This window comes from Cetorhinus maximus, chromosome 9, assembly GCF_964194155.1.
Source record: "Cetorhinus maximus chromosome 9, sCetMax3.hap1.1, whole genome shotgun sequence".
Taxonomy (NCBI): Eukaryota; Metazoa; Chordata; class Chondrichthyes; order Lamniformes; family Cetorhinidae; genus Cetorhinus; species Cetorhinus maximus.
Genome location: NC_135887.1, coordinates 141086371 through 141105588, shown reverse-complemented (window position 1 = coordinate 141105588; position 19218 = coordinate 141086371).

Here is a 19218-nt window from a genome sequence, read left to right as displayed (position 1 = left end):
TGTAGACCTCGATCAGGTCGCCCCTCAGTCTTCTCTACTCCAACAAAAACAACCCAAGTCTATCCAACCTCTCTTCATAACTTAAATGATTCATCCCAGGCAACATCCTGGTGAATCTCCTCTGCACCCCCTTCAGTGCAGAAGGCAGAAGACAGCTCACCACCTTCTCAAGGGCAATTAGGGATGGGCAATAATAGCTGGCCCAGCCATGAAGCCCACGACCCATGAATGAATAAAAAAAAACTTCAAGAGGTCATACACAGGCTGGTTGAATGGAGAGATACATGACACATTAAGGGGACACAGTGCTGTAGTGCTAATGTCACAGGACTTGTAAACCAGAGGCTCGGCTAATGCCCTGGGGGCACGGGGTTAAATCCTATCATGGCAGCTGGTAGAGTTTAAATTCAATCAAAAAATCTAGAATGAAAAGCTAGTCTCAGTTACAGTGACAATTGTCGATAACCACAAAAACCCATCTGGTTCACTAATGTCCTTTAGGGAAGGAAATCTGCTGTCTTTCCCAGACTGGTCTACATGTGACTCCAGACCCATAGAATATGGTTGACTCTTAACTGTTCTCTGAAATGGCTGCGTGAACTATTCAGTTGTATCAAAATGCTGCAAAGTCTAAAGAAAGTAATGAAAGTGGATGGACCACCTGGCACTGGAAACAACCACAACCCAGCCCTGTCGACCCTGCAAAGTCCTTCTTACTAACACCTGGGGGCTTGTGCCAAATTTAGGAGAGCTGTCTCATAGATGAATGAAGCAACAGTCTGACATAGTCATCCTCACGGAATTATACCTTACTGACCCACTCTACCATTGCCATCAAGCCAGGGCATCAACCCTTGTTCAATGAAGAGTGCAGGAGGGCATGCCAGGAGCAGCACCAGGCATACCTAAAAATGAGGTGTCAACCTGATGAAGCTACAATACAGGACTACTTGTGTGCCAAACAACATAAGCAGCAAGTGATAGACAGAACTAAGTGATCCCACAACCAACCTATCAGACCCAAGGGCTGCAGTCCTGCCACAGCCAGCGGTGAATGGTGGTGGACAATTAAACAACTGACTGGAGGAGGAGGTTCCACAAATATTCCAACCCTGAATTATGGGAGACCCAGCAAATCATTGCCAAAGACCAGGCTGAAGCATTTGCAAGCATCTTCAGCAAGAAGTGATGAGTGGATGGTCCATCTTGGCCTCCTCTGGAGAAACCCACCATCACAGATGCCAGTCTTCAGCCAATTCGATTCACTCCAAGTGATGTCAAGAAATGGCTGAAGGTACTGAATGCTGCTAAGACTATGGGCCCTGACAACATTCCAGCAATAGTACTAAAGGCTTGTGCTCCAGAACTAACCAGGTCCCTAGCCAAGCTGTCCCAGTTCAACAACAACACTGACATCTACCAGCCATGTGGAAAATTGCTCAGGTATATCCTGACTACAAAAAGCAGGAAAAATCCAAGCCGACCAATTACTGCCTCATCAGTTGACTCTCCATCAGAAAAATGATGGAAAAAGTCATCAGCAGTTCTTTCAAGCAGGACTTGCACAGCAATAACCTGCTCATTGATGCTCAGTTTGGGTTCTTCCAGGGCCACTCGGCTCCTGACCTCATTACAGCCTTGGTTCAAACATGGACAAAAGAGCTGATCTCCTAAGGTGAGGTGGGAGTGACTGCCCTTGACATCAAGGCAGCATTTGACCGAGTGTGGCATCAAGGAGCCCTAGCAAAAAACTGGACTCAATGGTAATCAGGGGGGAAAGTATCTGATGGTTGGATATATACCTAGCACAAAGGAAGATGAGTGTGGCTGTTGGAGGCCAGTTATCTCAGTCCTGGGAAACTGCTGTGGGAGTTCTTCAGGGTAGGGTCCTCAGCTCAACAACCTTCAGCTGATTCATCAATGACTTTCTTTCTAACATGAGGTCAGGAGTGAGGATGTTCACTGATGATTGCACAATGTTCAGCACCATTCACGACTCCTCAGATGCTGAAGCAGTCCATGTCCAAATGCAGCAACAACTGGACAGTACCCAGGCTTGGGCAGATAAGTGGCAATTAACACTTGTGCCACACAAGTGCCAGGCAATGACCTCCAACAGGAAAGAATCTAACCATCACCTCTTGACATTCAATGATATTACCATCGCTGAGTCCCACTACCACCATCTCAAGGGCAATTAGGATTAGGCAATAAATGTTGGCCTAGCCAGCGATGCCCATGTCCCACGAATGAATGGGGGGTTACCATTGACCAGAAACTGAACTGAACCAGCCATATAAATACTGTGGCCGTAAGAGCAGGTCGGAGGCTGGGAATTCTGTGAGAGTAACTCACCTCCTGAATCCCCGAAGGCACAAGTCAGGAGTGTGATGGAATACTCTCACTTGCCTGGATGAGTACAGCTCCAATAACACTCAAGAAGCTTGACATCATCCAGGACAAAATAACTAATTTGATTGACACCCCTTCTACCACCTTAAACTCCCTCCAACACCGATGCACAATGGCTGCTGTATGCACCATTTCACAAGATACACTGCAGAATCTCACCAAAGCTCCTTCATGAGCACTTTCCAAACCTGCAGCCCCTACCGTCTAGAAGGACAAGGGCAGCAGGCACATGGGAACACCACCACCTGCAAGTGGCCCTCCAAGCCACACACCATCATGACTTGGAAATATATCGCCATTCCTTCACTGTCGCTGGGTCAAATCCTAGAACTCCCTCCCTAACAGCACTGTGGGTGTACCTACAACACATGGGGCAGAATTTTCTGCCTGCCGGGTGGGCCCGAGTGGGCCCGACCCAATCTCCGGCGGGCGGAGAGCTGATCCCCGCCAGAGAAGCGGGCCCCGCCACCATTTTACGTGAGCTGGCCAATTAAGGCCCGCCCAGCGTGATGTCCGGCGGGAAGCGCTATGCGCTCACTGTGCGGGTGGGGGGGGGGAATCCCCAAAAGCGAGAGTGCGCTCTTTCACGCATGTGCATGATAAAGCGCACATCCCCCTGAGGCTAAGTGCAGCCTCGGGGAGATCGCTGACAGCTTTTTAAACTTTAAAAATAGAAAAAAAATCCTTAACATGTCCCCCTCATGTGACAATGTCACACGAGATGGGACATGTTAATAAATTTCATTAAAACTTTATTCAACTTTTAAAATCCCTGCATGAAATCTCATCCCGCCGCTGGATGAGGTTTCATGTTTTTTTCTATTCCCCGCCGGGGCTCCTGGCCGACCCGCCAACCTTAAGGTTGGACGGGCAGGTCCTTTAATTGTTTAAATGATCCTGTCAATGGCTTAAATTGGCCATTGACAGGTCGGTGGGCGGACAGCTGATTTCGCTGTGCCCCCACCTTCCTAAAAATTTAAATGGGGAGGGGTGACATCGGGGGGAACCCCTGACATCGTCCCCCATCGGCGAGTGGGACCCGCCCCCTGCTCACCGACGGCAAGAGTCAGCCCGTGGACTCTAGCATTTCAAGAAGGCAGCTCATCACCAATTAGGGACAAGCAATAAACGCTGGCCCACATCCTGTGAAAGAATTTTTAAAATCCTTCGCGACAGCTGTAATCTCTCCGTCTGGTACCAGTGTTGCAAACCTTCTTTACACTTTCTCTCATGCTCCTGTGTCCATGGAGACCAGAACTGTGTACAGCATTCTAAACACAGCCTGACCAGGAGCTCACATACCTTAAGTACTTTACATTCGTATACATTTCTAACATCGCTTTAATTATATTTAATATTCGACTTCAGTAAAGACTTCTTAACTCACCAGGACATATGTTGATTGAAAATGTTAAGCAGCATGGTCCTTAGTGCAAAGTATGCCAATGAAAATGATTGTTAACTGACCCCTTCATACACAGAATAACCAGCTCCTTGAATCATGTATTCATTAAATGACAGAATTCAACAATTTTTACAAAGCTTTCAGGAAAGAATATGATGCAGGTGAAAAGCAAGGTAAATGGGCGAGGCCCCCATTCTCTCAGTGTGTATCATGATGACAATTTCTCTCCCTGTAATCTGATCACTGTTTAAAGTGAAGCTCTTCTCTCGCTCAAAGTTAGATGACTGATCACATGAGATGGGACATGAATTTTACTTTTCAAAATTAAGATTTTATTTCATCAGTATTAGTTTTAGGAAAACAAAAACAAAAATACCTGGAAAAACTCAGCAGGTCTGACAGCATCTGCGGAGAGGAGCACAGTTAACATTTCGAGTCCGTATGACTCTTCAACAGAACGGTTGGACGGGCAGCATAAAATTCAACTTAGTTACCTAGTTAATGGCCTCAATAGGCCTTCCAATTATTGGCTGGCGTGCAGCCGACTCCGGCGCACACCTGCCGAACAACATATCCCGCCAGTTCGCAATGACATCGGGACGCGCACCCAACGCCATCGTGTGTCATTTTACATTCCGGTGTGTCGGACACACACCCGCATGGCGAATGTAAAGTTCTGCCCATAGAATATCTACAACACAAGGCAACATTCTCGAAAAAGCCCACTGAGACGCTCAGCACTGCCTCCTTAGGAGCAGGGACCCCAGCTGTCTCATCCCATTCCCTCATCGACCCCCCCACCCAAACCACCCGATTGGGGCTAATATTGCCAATCTCTTTCCCATCCAACTCATCCACCACCCCCACCACCCCCCCAATGTTGACCCTGTGGACTCTGTCAGTGGATCATCTTTTGTTCATGGAATCAATAGCATTGTGGTAATGTTACTGGGCTAATAGTCCAAAGGCCTGGATTAATGTTCTGGAAATGTGAATTCAAATCCCGCCATGGCATCTGGAGCAATTTACATTCATTTAATTAATAAATCTGGAATAAAAAAGCTAATTTCAGTAATGATGATTAAAGAACCATGGGATTGCTGTAACAATGCATCTGATGCACTTATGTCCTTCAGGGATGGAAGTCCGCTGTCCTCAGCCAGTGTGGACTATGTGTGACTCCAGATGTTAACAATCATTAGCTCTCTTCTGGAATGGCCCAGCAAGCCAGTCTGTTGTATCAAAGCACTGCAGAAAAGTGAAATAACGATAAAACTGGAAAATATAAAAAGGGACTTGGCACTGGAAATGACAATGGCACACCCTGCCTGGTTGACACTGCACAGTCCTCCTCACCAACATCTGGGGACTTGCGATGAAATTGGGATAGCTGCCCCACAGACAAACAATAGCCTGTTGTAGTCATATTCACAGCATCATGCCTTACCGCCAATATCTCAGGCTCCTCCATTATGAGGCGGTGGCAGGAGAGTAGGAAGCCAAAGGCTGCTGAAGGGTTGAGGTGGCGATTTAGGAGGACAGGGTATCAATATTGGAGAAATGAAAGGAAGCATGATGGCAGGAGGGAGGTGCCCAAGAGGACTAATGAGAAAAGAAGTTATAACATCTGACAAAGCTGAATTCCCATCATGTCTGTAAGGTTGACAAATAATTAACAGAAGGTAAGAGATGCAAATCTGGAATTGAAAATAGGCAGTTATTGATTTAAAAATAGTAGTTATATAAACTCCCTACTGCTCCTTATTTTACCTGCAGGGGCATCAGTTGCTCAGGGAATTTGCTCAAGATTGGGTCACATTTTGCAAGCACTTAACTTACTGTTTGATTTTTATAATGTGTGCTAAAAGTTAAATTTTATACGTATATAAGTGAAGTGGAATTTAAAGCTCTACAACAGAAAAATTGAATTTTACAGACTGTGAGAGTTCCTGGATGATTTGAGCAGCTGGTAACACACCTGCAGATTGTATGTCCCACCTACATTACTACACAACTCAAGGTTACTGAGGTTAAGAAATGGTGGAAGACACTCCCGTTACCCACTGGAGGTAAAGAAGGTCTCAGCGCATCTTTCTGAAGGCTGACTGCTCTTTTCCTGGAATAACAGAATCGTAGAATGCCTACAACGCACACCTGAAACGTGGACAGAGCCGCAGAGGACTCCACTCAAATCCCACCAGCTGCAGCTCTCTAGAGAAATATCAGAATTTAATCCACAGCACACCATCCTAGATCCTTGTTTAATGGCAAGAATTGACAATAATGGAAGAGTGTCCATCTGTACATTGTCTCCAACAGGAAGCAAGTGACGATAAGAATGACTAAAACACAGAATCATTTGCAAAATGGGTCAAGAAAAGTAAAAATTTATAGGCGTAAGGTTTTATACCATGACCCAATAAGAGAACCTGCATTTGCATTCCATGAGATATTCATCCATCCTTTGTGTATGGAAAATTGGATTTGCTGGATGCAGACCAGTACTTTGCCTGATCAGCCAATATAATTGAGCATATATCCAGGCCCACAGACCAAGATGAATGTTAACAGGGGAGAGATTGTGAAGGAATTCAGCTATAAATATGGAGTTATAAGATTAAAATAGTGATTCTCTTATGAATAAGGATTAAAAATTAAAAGCAGAGTTCATCTGCTGGACAAAGGATTAAAAGTTTATAAACATGCCTGGGCATAATTATTCTCGATGAGAACAGCAAACATATCCTGCGGCATATCCTCGAGCACTAGGCAGTCCTAAAATAAACAGAAAGTGGTCTCTACACCAGCTCAGCAAGGCATTGATAAATTGTAAGATACCAAAATCTAACAATGGATAACCTTAAGGATGATCCGAAATAACTTGTCAACTGAAGCCTGGAAATTGAGTGCAGTGACCACTAGCTGCACCTCTCAGTATCCTGCTTGCTTGAGGGATGTTGACTCAAAGGAAGACTGTTGACAAAAACAAAGGATATTATCCAGCATGAATGCTTAACATGCATCCAACATGTAGCTTTAGTTGATATAGAAACCTACATGTATGGTTATATCTAAAATATACCCTTTAGATTATTAAGTGCAGAAGGAGTGTTTTACTGACAGTGCTACTAAGACCCAGATTTAAGTATCGAGAGACAAGTCCCTGATCAAGCCTTGTAGATCTTAAATCAGAACCTCCCTTGATGTCTCATTGAGGTTTAGAAATTTCTTATGAAGTTCAGTTTAAATCCTAACCAATGTTATCTCCTGATAAAATGGCAATTGCTGTTAGGATTGGCCGAGGCTTTGTATTAGAAAAAACTCAAACAATTGCTTTATTAGAGCAGGTTGTCCTATCCCAATACCTCCACAAGTTCAGATAATGGTCTTTGAGATAGAAGGTTTTGATGCCGATGGAGCTGTTAGAGCCCAGGGCACCACTGGGGGGAATCCTCAAGACAGGGGGACATAAAATCTACAGGAAAGTTTGGGACTCCAGAACTTTGCTAGATCTTTTGCACCAACCTTTGCCTAGCTCACAGCGCCCCCTGTATGCTAGCGTGGGTGAGGCAGTGAAATGACCATTCAATTTTTCACCAGATGATTAATCAAAACTTCAGCAGTTACACTGTGATATGCAGAAGGACAAAGAGACTTAAAAGTTCCCCTCAATATTCACATCAGGATGTCATCTAAAGTGACATTTAACAATGAGAACCACATTCTGCCTGTTTAATTTTTAAAAATTCATTCATGAGATGTAGGTGTTGCTGGCTGGTCCAGCATTTATTGACCATCCCTAATTGCCCTTGTTCAGAGGGCTTTTAAGAGTCAACCACATTGCTGTGGGTCTGGAGTCACATGTAGGCCAGACCAGATAAGGACGGCAGATTTCCCTCCCTAAAGGACCTTAGTGAACCAGATGGTCTTTTACGACAATCAGCAATGGTTTCATAGTCATCATCAGACTTTTAATTCCAGCTCATGAGGATGAGAAACTGATTGGACTATTAGACCCAACAAAAGAGAATCCACCAGGATATCCATCAAAGCACTTTTACTCCGAAACCCCTGCTAGGATTGTACTAATGAAGTTGTTCCAGGGAAACCGAGAAGTTCCCCTGAGTCACAGACAAGAACATCTTGTAGAAGAAGCTCACAAAGGTATCGGTCAAGCACATTGTGGTGCCAGAGCAACATTCTGCAAATTAACTCCATGATATTGGTGGCCAGGCAAATGCTTAAAGCATGTAAAACATACGTGGCTAATTATGACCTTTGTAATTTAATTCATAAATCATCACTTATTATCCATCACCATCAGCTCCAGTAAAGCCTATTCAACCAATGCCGACATTTTTTTGTTGATTTCATTAGACCACTTGCCCCATCATTGAGATATAAACATGTTCTCATTTGTGTTGAGAATCAGAGGATATAAGCGAACCACCATCGGACCATAAGTGCAATTATTGTTTAAAAATGTGTCCTCATCTGCATGAGGGACAGTGTTCCCTAAAACTCCATTTTATTTAATGTATGGGATTGAGATGCATACACCACTTACCCATGGTTCTTTTGTTGCCTCTACACTTGTGAATTCCTTGAACCAACAGCAACAGTTAGATTTAAAACCAGAAATAACAGCTGAGATTCATAAGATTGATCAGAGGATAAGGGAAACAAAAAGGCAAAAGCAGAAAAACAACAAAGCATGGTAACCCTTAGCAGGGGTGTGGGTTCAGGAAAAGAGATTTGTACAAAAACCTGGTTTAAGGTCTAAGTGGAAGAAACATGTCCAAATACATTTAGTTATTAATGAAAGAACTGGAAACATATTCAGTAATCAGCCAAACGGTGAGCAAACCTTTAAAACTGTCTCCATTGACAACCTGTGGAGGTGTCCAGAAGGATACAAGAATGAAGGAACAGTATAAGGTGCAGTTGTACACTACCTTCCCAGGCCCAGCCTGGAACACAAAACTGGAAGCGGAGGTGATCGGGCCACTGACGACAGCATCACCGACTCCTCCTCCTCAACATAATTCTTAGTGACACCTCAGCAATTGGCATCACCAAAAACCACAACCACCACATCTAGTGACAAACGAGTCACAACATTGAAGGAAGGTGACACTCAAGAAAAAGAGGAAATCATCAAAGTGATTCAATGATGGGGCTCTCTCTCGAATGAGTGGATGAGGTGCTGTTGTTTTACTTCAGCCTTAATTAGCCTTCTGCATGTTAAAGTAATTATTATCCTGTGGACTATTGTTAAATATGTTGCTTATATCCAAACTCAACTGACAGAAGATTTGTTTCCAGATCTTCCTTCCCAGGATGGTGGTACAGATTCCATTATAGATTCTATGATTTTTTTCAGGGAAGAGTTGTTTTCCACAACTCATAACAGCACATCTACTGTTACTATGGTATCATTTCCTTTTGGCATCATTTCAATACCTCAGCCTCAGCTACTTGTGTTATCACATGGGTCTATTTATCAACAGACATAAGTTGAACTCGACACCACAATCTTAGCTAACACTCTTGAAATTAAATCAGTTCAAAAGGAAGATGAACTGGTTGCAAGACTTACCTCAGCCATGAGCAACCTCCAAAAAGAGAATCCAGCCTTCCAGATGTGAAAAGAGACAACCTGAGCAATGCTTTGAGCAGGTGAGACTTTGCTACTTATTGACTGGGGTCAGCAGAAAACTTACCCTCACACTGACAGGATTGGAAAATAGCCACAGTCTGCATTCCCAACTGCTGATCTTCCCACTGCCACAACATCTTCACCGACACAGACATACTCCTATACGGGCATGGTGTAGAATCATTGTAAATCACCCCATGAATCAGGTGTGTTCGCATCCACATCCCCTAGTCAGCAATACATCCCTCATTCAACTCCTTTGGCACCATAGTAAACCAATGACTTTACTCCCTGTTGATGATGGTTTGCCTTACAATTCAACAATATTTTGTTCCTCGAAAGTTTACTCTGACTCTTTAAAGAATACTTGGAGTTATGATCCGATGGCCCGTCCACACTTGAAGCATAATTTCACTTTCCATTCCACCTACGTGGAATATGATTTTCTTCATGTGGAGGAATGTACTGAGCAGGAGTTACTTATCTGTCATAAATGGGAGAAATTGAAGCAATGTGGAACTGGATCAGATAAAGCAAACTGCCCCGTCACCTCTACACTAATTACACTGGATTGCTGGGACGTCTCTCTTTCGGTAATGGATCCGATGTGGTCATTACAGCTTCCAGGGCCTGAGTATTTCAGGCAGTGTGCTGGCTCAGCAGGAGCGGGTGGGGGTGGTTGTGGAGCCGATCGCTACCCACGCTCCGCTCCGAGCCGCCATTTTACACGGATGGGCTGATTAAGGCCTGCCCAGCGTAATACGCGATCAGTAGTGCTCAGTGCTACCTGTGCGGGCGGGGGGAGGAGGGAGAGTTGAGACCAGAACTCTTTCACTCATGTGCACAATAGAGCCCTTCAATCTCCCTGAGGCACAAAGCTGCTTCAGGGAGATTGAATGGATATTGAAATAATTTAATAAATGGGTCAAAAATTTATTTAAACATGACTGTGTCACATGAGATGGGACATGTTTTTATTTTTAGGGACATGTTTTTATTTATTTAAGAAAAGATTTAGGAAACTTCATCCCGCTCGTGGATGAAGTTTCCTAAAAAACGCGAAGGCCACTTGGCCTTTTTGCCTGCCCGCCAACCAAAAGGTTGGGCAGGCAGCATTAACAAGTACTTCAATTAATTTCTTAACGGCCTTAATGGGCCGTTTACATATCGGCGGGTGTGCAGCCGACTCTGGCGCGCGCCCGCCAAACGAAATATTGTGGGACTGCACGATGACATCGGGATGCACGCCCAATGCCATCTTGCGTCATTTTGCGCGTCGGCGTGTGGGGCCCGCCCTCACAGCTGACTGAAAAACCCTGCCCCAGGTGTTCTGACTGTGGTCTGGACATAGGCACCTGGGTGATGACACCCTCTAAAGGTGTCACTCGTTGTGGACACACTTTCCAAATATAGAAAGCACTCTCGTTCTAGAAGTTCCTCTACCCCTCGTTCTATTTATACACCTATTAAACTTAGCAAGTTTAATACAGTTCCTAGCCAGTTACAGGGCATGGAGCTGATCCTTACCTTTACCAATAACTCCGTTGAGGATATGATTAGAAGTACATAACACTTGCTGTTGTAAATTGGGTTAAGTAATATTCGGCAGGCTCCAGATTGGCTGCAGGCTATGGGTCAAAGTATTATAGAGGCAAAGCCAGGGTTAGCTTCTGTTACTAAATCTGCAATTGAATGGATCACTGATACTGTCTCAGGAACTTTTGGCGTCTTCTCGTACCTCATTCCAGCACTCACTGAGATTGGGATCGTGATTCACATTTTGGTTATCATGTAGTAACTTCTCTTCAACAGTTATATACAGCGTCAACACCTTTTCAGAGTTTTTCTTGTTGCTAATATAGATTTCTTCAAATTTGAGAATGGCATCTAGTCACAGCATTGAACAGCCTTGATGTAAGCCTACAACAGGCATTCAACATTCATCTTCCCCCACCACGCCTCATCTGAACCTTCCACCTATTCAACTGCATTCAGCTATCGATTATTAACCTTCATAGACATGGCTCAGTTTTAATCTTCAGCCAGTTCTTCAGATGTTGAAATTTCACCTTGGTTCACCTGACTACCTCAGACTGATAACATTTCACCCTACTTGTCATTGTTCAAAGATTTGTTTGATTTGTAATGAATCAAATGATTGGCCTTGGGATCATTTAGAGAAACGCTGCTGTAGTACATGTTTAGACTCTTGTACACCTTGTGGTATAGACATTATTTATTATACTCTTGGGGAAACCTCATTTAATAGGCATTGGTACTCTGTTGAATGTCTCGCTTGTGAACATCACTTACTTGAGTCATCCTACCCACGCTTCTCACACTTGTACAGGTCATGAGGGGAGGGGGTTGTGGGGGGGGGGGGGGGGGGGGCGGGGGGGGGGTGGTGCGGGGTGAAGGAGTGCAGCTATAAAACAAAGTTATAAGACAATCCAGATATACATTCTGAGTTATAAGGTTAAAATAGAGATTCTCCTATGAAGTAGGGATTAAAAATTGAAAGCAGAGTTCATCTGCTAAATAAAGGTTCAGAAGTCCATAAACATGCCTGGGCAAAATTGTGTCCTCAAGGACAACAACATTCTGTGGCATAGAATATGGTACATGCTCTCACAGAAGGTAGTCTGAATTTGCCCCTACATCACCTCAGCAAGACATTGATAAATTATAAGATTTCACAATGTAACAAAGGATAACATTAAGGATGACCCTAAATGACATGTCAGCTGAATCGTGGAAACTGAGTGTAGTGACCACTCCCTGCACCTCTCAGCATCCTGCTTGCTTGAAGGATGTTTACAAAAACAAAGGATATTTTCCAGCATCAGTACTCCACACATTTCCTGCTTGTTTAGCTCCTTTATGGTATAAAGATTGTACTGCACAGTAGGATTTTTAGATTCATTGAATTCACTCCAGTGTCTCTCAAGGTAAAGGCATAACTGCTGCAGTGTGGTGATGATAGTTCTTCCTTTAATTGGGATAGAGGTAGTTTGCTATTTTTGATAGCTTACTACTCAGGGATTTAAGGCAAATACTACTTTAAATATTGATGGATGTCTTAAATGTCCTTCTGTAACATTATTAAGACTTGGATTCTCTGTTATTATATTATACTTTTATATAATTTAGAAAGTATATTGTCTCACATGGTCTTCTAGAACCATAGAACACTACAGCACAGAAAACAGGCCATTCGGCCCTTCTAGTCTGTGCCGAAATATTATTCCGCTAGTCCCATTGACCTGCACCTAGTCCATAACCCTCCAGACCTCTCCCATCCATGTATCCATCTAATTTATTCTTAAGAGTGAGCCCGCATTTACCACATCAGATGGTAGCTCGTTCCACACTCTCACCACTCTCTGAATGAAGAAGTTCTCCCTAATGTTCCCCCTAAACCTTTCCCCTTTCACCCTAAAGCCATGTCCTCTGGTGTTTATTTCTCCTAATCTAAGTGGAAAGAGCCTACTCGCATTTACTCTGTCTATACCCCTCATAATTTTGTAAACTTCTATCATATCTCCCCTCATTCTTCTACGCTCCAAGGAATAAAGTCCTAACCTGTTTAATCTTTCCCTGTAACTCAACTCCTTAAAGACCCAGCAACATCCTAGTAAATCTTCTCTGCACTCTCTCAATCTTACTGATATCCTTCCTGTAGTTAGGCGACCAGAACTGCACACAATACTCCAAAGTTGGCCTCACCAATGTCTTATACAACCTCACCATAACATCTCAACTTCTATACTCAATACTTTGATTTATGAAGGCCAGTATGCCAAAAGCTTTCTTTACAACCTTGTCTACCTGTGACGCCACTTTCAGGGAATTATGTATCTAAACTCCCAGATCCCTTTGTTCCTCCGCACTCCTCAGTGCCCTACCATTTACTGTGTATGTCCTACCTTGGTTTGACCTTCCAAAATGTAACACCTCACACTTTTCCGCATTAAATTCCATCTGCCATTTTCTGGCCCATTTTTCCAGTTGGTCCAGATCTCTCTGCAAGCTTTGAAAGCCTTCCTCGCTGTCCACAACGCCTCCAATCTTAGTGTCATCAGCAAACTTGTTGATCCAATTCACCACATTATCATCCAAATCATTGATATAGACAACAAACAACAATTGTCCCAGCACAGATCCCTGAGGCACACCACTAGTCACAGACCTCCAGTCTGAGAAGCAATCATCCACTACCACTCTCTGTCTTCTCCCACACAGCCAATTTCAAATCCAATTTACAACCTCTCCATGGATACCAAGTATCTGAACCTTCTGAACCTTCTGTATCCAAACTTGACAACCCATCTCCGTACATCCTTCAGTGGAGAGGTACATTGTTAAGAAGAGATGCCCGGGACCCTGATAATATCCAGGTTGTTATAATCTGGCTAAAACTTGTTATAAAGGCTATCTGGAGGACGGTAATGTTCTTTAGTGATTCCTCTCTTTCAGGGAGAGTTAGATTAGTTCTTCAGACCCATTTAAGAGTCTGTGAGGTCTACTTTCTCAACTTTAAGTGAGAGTGACCATCCAAGGAGTATACCTAATCTGGAATAGTCCCAAAAAGGGCCTAGGATTATAGTCCACTTCAAGGTGCTAGTCGGCACAATTGAGGAAATTATAAAGTTAAACCATTAAATAGTGGAAAGTGTGAAATTCACTATATGAGGTGGCACTTTCCTTTCTAATTCAGTCCATGGCGTGTGTTATTTATGGAGGCATTTCAATTGGTTTAACTGCCCTCAGCAGTAGGGAAGGAAATAGCAAGCATGAAAAACAGACTGTTCTTTTTCTTCTCTTTCTGCTTATTTGGTAGATAACTATCAAGGCACCAACCGCATAAAAGAGATTGGCTAACACACAAATACATAGGCTCATTTATTAAGCATTTGCGAAGTTGTTAACAGTATTACAAAGTTGGAGAACTGGTGCACAAAGCTTCCTCAGAACAAACTTCTGAATCACCTGATGTATTGCATCATTTCCCCTCTACTGATGCACACTCAAAACCTGATCACAGCCACTGAAAAGGCGGACTGCAGCACTGACCATTACCGGTAATCAGATTAGAAAGTAACTATGGACAGGTGTCTGATGAGGAAGTAAGCAGACTTGGCTTCTTACTTCTACTCTGTTAGTTGGATGATGCACTGGATAGCGGTCAGTGTTGTGGAATTATGTTTACACATAAAATTATTGCTCTCAGGAGGGAAGTGAAAACACAAATCAGAGGGCGGGGGAACAAATGCATAAAGTTTTATTTATCCGTATTTGAGGAAAATTATTTTCTGTAGATTGAGATGAAACTTTCTTTCAAAATGCATAGTCTAGAGATTTGAATAGAATTCATTCTTATTCTAATTTTAAGAAACCTGTTTTAACAGTCTAGGAGACAATTTTGACATGATTATTAACTCCAAACTGACAAAAAAGGCAACTGCACCAAAACTGAAAAGGAAGGTGCAGCAGGATTTAGAATGTAATGAGGAAACAAACAAACACAGAAACAAATACAGAATGTTCTTGACCATTTATGTTGACTGAGATGAGTTTCAAATGACAATGTGAAAAAGATTTGATCATAATCAACAACTATTATTCAACAATTGTGCAATAGATGGTGTCCAGTCAAAGCCCTCTGCACTGTTGATATAATTTGTGCAGATATAGAAATTCATAGCACGAAATAAAAAGATTATCCCAAAGATATACTTTCTCTGAAGCATATTACTCCAATTTATTTTACATTTCGGAGCAGTAATTAGAAGGTGTTGTTCAGGTTGCCTGTTTGCTTTCATCTCCTGGAAAGATTAATGACCATCCTTGAGACACCAGCTGCTTTCTATTTATCAAAAGAAGCTGGAAGCCAAAGCTCCAGCCAGACTGAGAGTTGACAAATGCTCAAATTCAGTTACATCCCTTGAAACATATAAAGGAAAGATTTGAATTCGAGATCACCCCAACTGTGTTCCTTTCAACTCCATTTGAAAATGACCTTTACGTTTGTTTTTTTTTTACAGTGACCGTACCAATTTTGATCAAGTTTGTCTCCCTGGTGCATTTAAAACATAGTCTTTAAAAAAAAAAGATACTTCCAGCGTAGATGAAAGCTATTTTATATTTCTTATTTGTGTAGTTCACTCAGTAACATGTTACGTCCATGCAGAGTTCTATGAATGAATTACATATCAAAATTCTACAATAAAACTGTGGCTCAGCTCGCAGTTATCCTTATTTAGTTTCCACCAATATACACCGAGCACAGTGCAGCTCCAATTCACTGTCAATCTCTGTAATCCCAGGAGACTGGTTATAAACAACATTGAATGCATGTCTTCCTTGTCACAATCCAGCTTCACCAAAGCATTGCATACACAATATAATCTTAAAATAGAGAAATAAACCCAATCATTTCATGATGCAGCCTAAACCTTAGAGGCATCATTCAATCTGCACTGCACCTCAACAAACAATATCTGATTGAGCTGAGATTCTGTTCACTTAACAATTACAATTTGTGACCAAAAAAAATGATACAGCTCCATCTTAGCAGCAGAATAACACATTGTCATTAGATAGCATGCACTCCTGTCATTAAAAGATAGCATATCATTGACTTACCATGAGTAATGCTGCAGGAGATCTTCTAGCCCACAACAAATAGTCTTTTTTATATTGCTATAATTAGAAATAGTTAAAATTAGAATCATTAAATAATAGGCTGCAGATGTTTTAATGTGGAAAAAAAGACATGCATTTTTATAGCACCTTTAGGGAATTTAGATCATTCCACGGCATGTTAGATTTAATGAAATATTTTCGACATGGAGGCACTCTTGTAATTTAGGAAGAGTGGCAGTCAACTTGCACACAGCCAGGCTCCACAAACAGCAATGTGATATAACCAGATCACTTTTAACAATGTCGGCTGCAGGTTAAATATTGGGCAAAACACAAGGGGAACTCTCCTGCTTTTCTTCACAATAGGATCTTGAGATCTCTTATGGATACCTGAGGTGGAAGATGAGATCTTAGGTTAATATCTCAGTTTAAAGACAGTACCTCCGACAGTGCAGCATTCCCCCAGTACTGTACTTGAGCGTCAGCCTAGATTTTGTACTCAAGACTCTGGAGTAGGACTTAACCCACAATTTTGTGGCACAGCCAACATGGTCAATCAAGAAGATTTTGCAAACGAATCTGAATGCTTAGTATGGGTTCTAAACAGGAGAAAGATAACATCGCACATTATTTACTTTAAAGCTGCAGATTCCTTTATGGTTATGATTTTAGCAAACTTAAAGTAAATCCACCAGTTAATTCTACATATTCGGATCAATATATTGGAAAAGCTGAATTTTTAGTAAATTGCCAATAAGGTTTAAATATGTCTTTGAAAAAAAGTCTCAGATTATTAATAGTTGTGATAGTTCTTTCTAACCCCGAGAAAATAACCTCAAACCGAGTACTATGGTTACAACCATATTATTCAATTGCTAAACAACAACAAGCAACAGATCTAAGCTGTGGAATACAGCCTCAGAATACAAAATTGAGCAGACCATCTACCGAAGCAATTCTTCCTCATCGTTGGGCTTTTACTTTTCTTTCATGTTGCCTCTCCTTGACGATTGCCTCTCCCAAAGATAGGACAGCCTGTTTTCTTTTACTATAATTTTAAGATAGTCTGTCCAGTGCATTTTTAAGGCAAGATTTTTCTGCTCACCATAAAAGTGCTCTTCTGCTGTCTAAAGGCTGTGTAGTGCCATATCTATTTCAAGGGTTTCTTATCTGCAGCCAACAATCTTTTGTGATTATCTGGACATAAATATCTGTTCAACAGCTTACAATCTCTTTTTTTAACCATTTAGCTAGCAGGTCCAAGGGGTCCAACATTCATCGGTATTCTAAATTGGCAATTACTAACATTCAACAAAAACCTGTACTCTAAATTCTGATCTTTAAAATATGAACTAATATTTAACAGAAAACAATCAGAAGAAAATAATCTACAGGTAAACTAAAACGTCTGAGAGTGAAACATCAGAAGTGATTGATTTGTAAATGACAAGCTTTTTGATTAAATTTATTGCTTCCTTCTGTGCAGCATCATTCAATGGCTCGATGATATAAATTTTTGAGAAGGTCTTTCCCTATAAGGCATAACAGTGCAACAGCAAATGTATCCTGTCAGTTTCAAAATAGTTCTTAAAATGCCAGGATTGCTGCAAATCCATACATCAAGCACAGGATGAAGATATTATTGCAAAGTGAATACCTATTGTCTGCAGGCCCATTAACATTGTAATTGATTTGGACTAAGAAATGTAATTAAAGTACTGTAGCATCCTCCTTGCTGCCAAGAGGAAGCATTGTATCATGAGTTGACGATCTACATAACAATGAAAAGATTACAACATCAGTTGTACAGAGGAACAAGGCAGTTGTTGCTTTGACTAGTGATTCCTGAAGATCCGTGACCAGAGGCGGCTATGGCATAGTGGTATTGTCGCTGGATCACTAACCTGGGTTTGAATCCTGCCACAACAGATGGTGGAACTTGAATTCAATAAAAATCTGGAATTAAAACTCTAATGATGACCATGAAACCATCGTTGATTGCTGTAAAGACCCGTCTGGTTCACTGATGTCATTTAGGGGAGGAAATCTGATGTCCAGAGCTGGCCTGGCCTACATGTGACTCCAGGCCCACAGCAATGCCCTCTGAAATGGCCTAGCAGGCCACTCAGTTGTACCGCTTCTAAGTCTCAAAAAAACGGACAGACCAGTGGCACCGGACAAGACAATGACAAACTAAGCCATGTCGACCCTGCAAAATCCTCCTTACTAACATTTGGGGGCTAGTACCAAAATTGGGAGAGTCACAGACTAGTCAAGCAACAGCCTGACATAGTCATTCTCATGGAAATATACCTTACAGAACTTGACCCAGACACCACCATCACCATCCTTGTGTATGTCCTGTCCCACAGGACAGGTATACAGTCGGGAGGGAGTTGCGCTGGGAGACCTCATCGACTCTGGACCCCATGAAGTCTCATGGCATCAGGTCAAACATGGGCAAGGAAACCTCCTGCTGATTACCATGTACTGCCCTCCCTCAGCTGATAAATCAGTGCTCCTCCATATTGAACACCACTTGCAGGAAGCATTGAGGGTGGCAAGGGCGCAGAATGTAGTCTGGGTGGGGGACTTCAATGCCCAACACCAAGAGTAGCTCGGTAGCAACACCACAAAATGAGCTGGCTGAGTCCTAAATGACATAGCAGCTAGACTGGGTCTGCAGCAGGTGGTGAGGGAACTAACAAGAGGGAAAAACATACTTGACCTCATCCTCACCAACCTGCCTGCCACAGATGCATCTGTCCATGTCAGTATTGGTAGGAGTGACCACCACACAGTCGTTGTGGAGACAAAGTCCAGCCTTCTCATTGAGGATACTCTCCATCATGCTGTGTGGCAATACCACCGTGCTAAATGGGATAGATTTTGAACAAATCTAGTAACTCAAGACAGGGCATCCATGAGGCGTTGTTGGCGATCAGCAGCAGCAGAATTGTACTCGAACACAATCTGTTATCTCATGGCCTGGCATATCCCCCACTCTACCATTACCATCAAGCCAGAGGATCAACCCCGGTTCAATGAAGAGTGCAGGAGGGCATGTCAGGAGCAGCACCAGGCAAACCTAAAACTG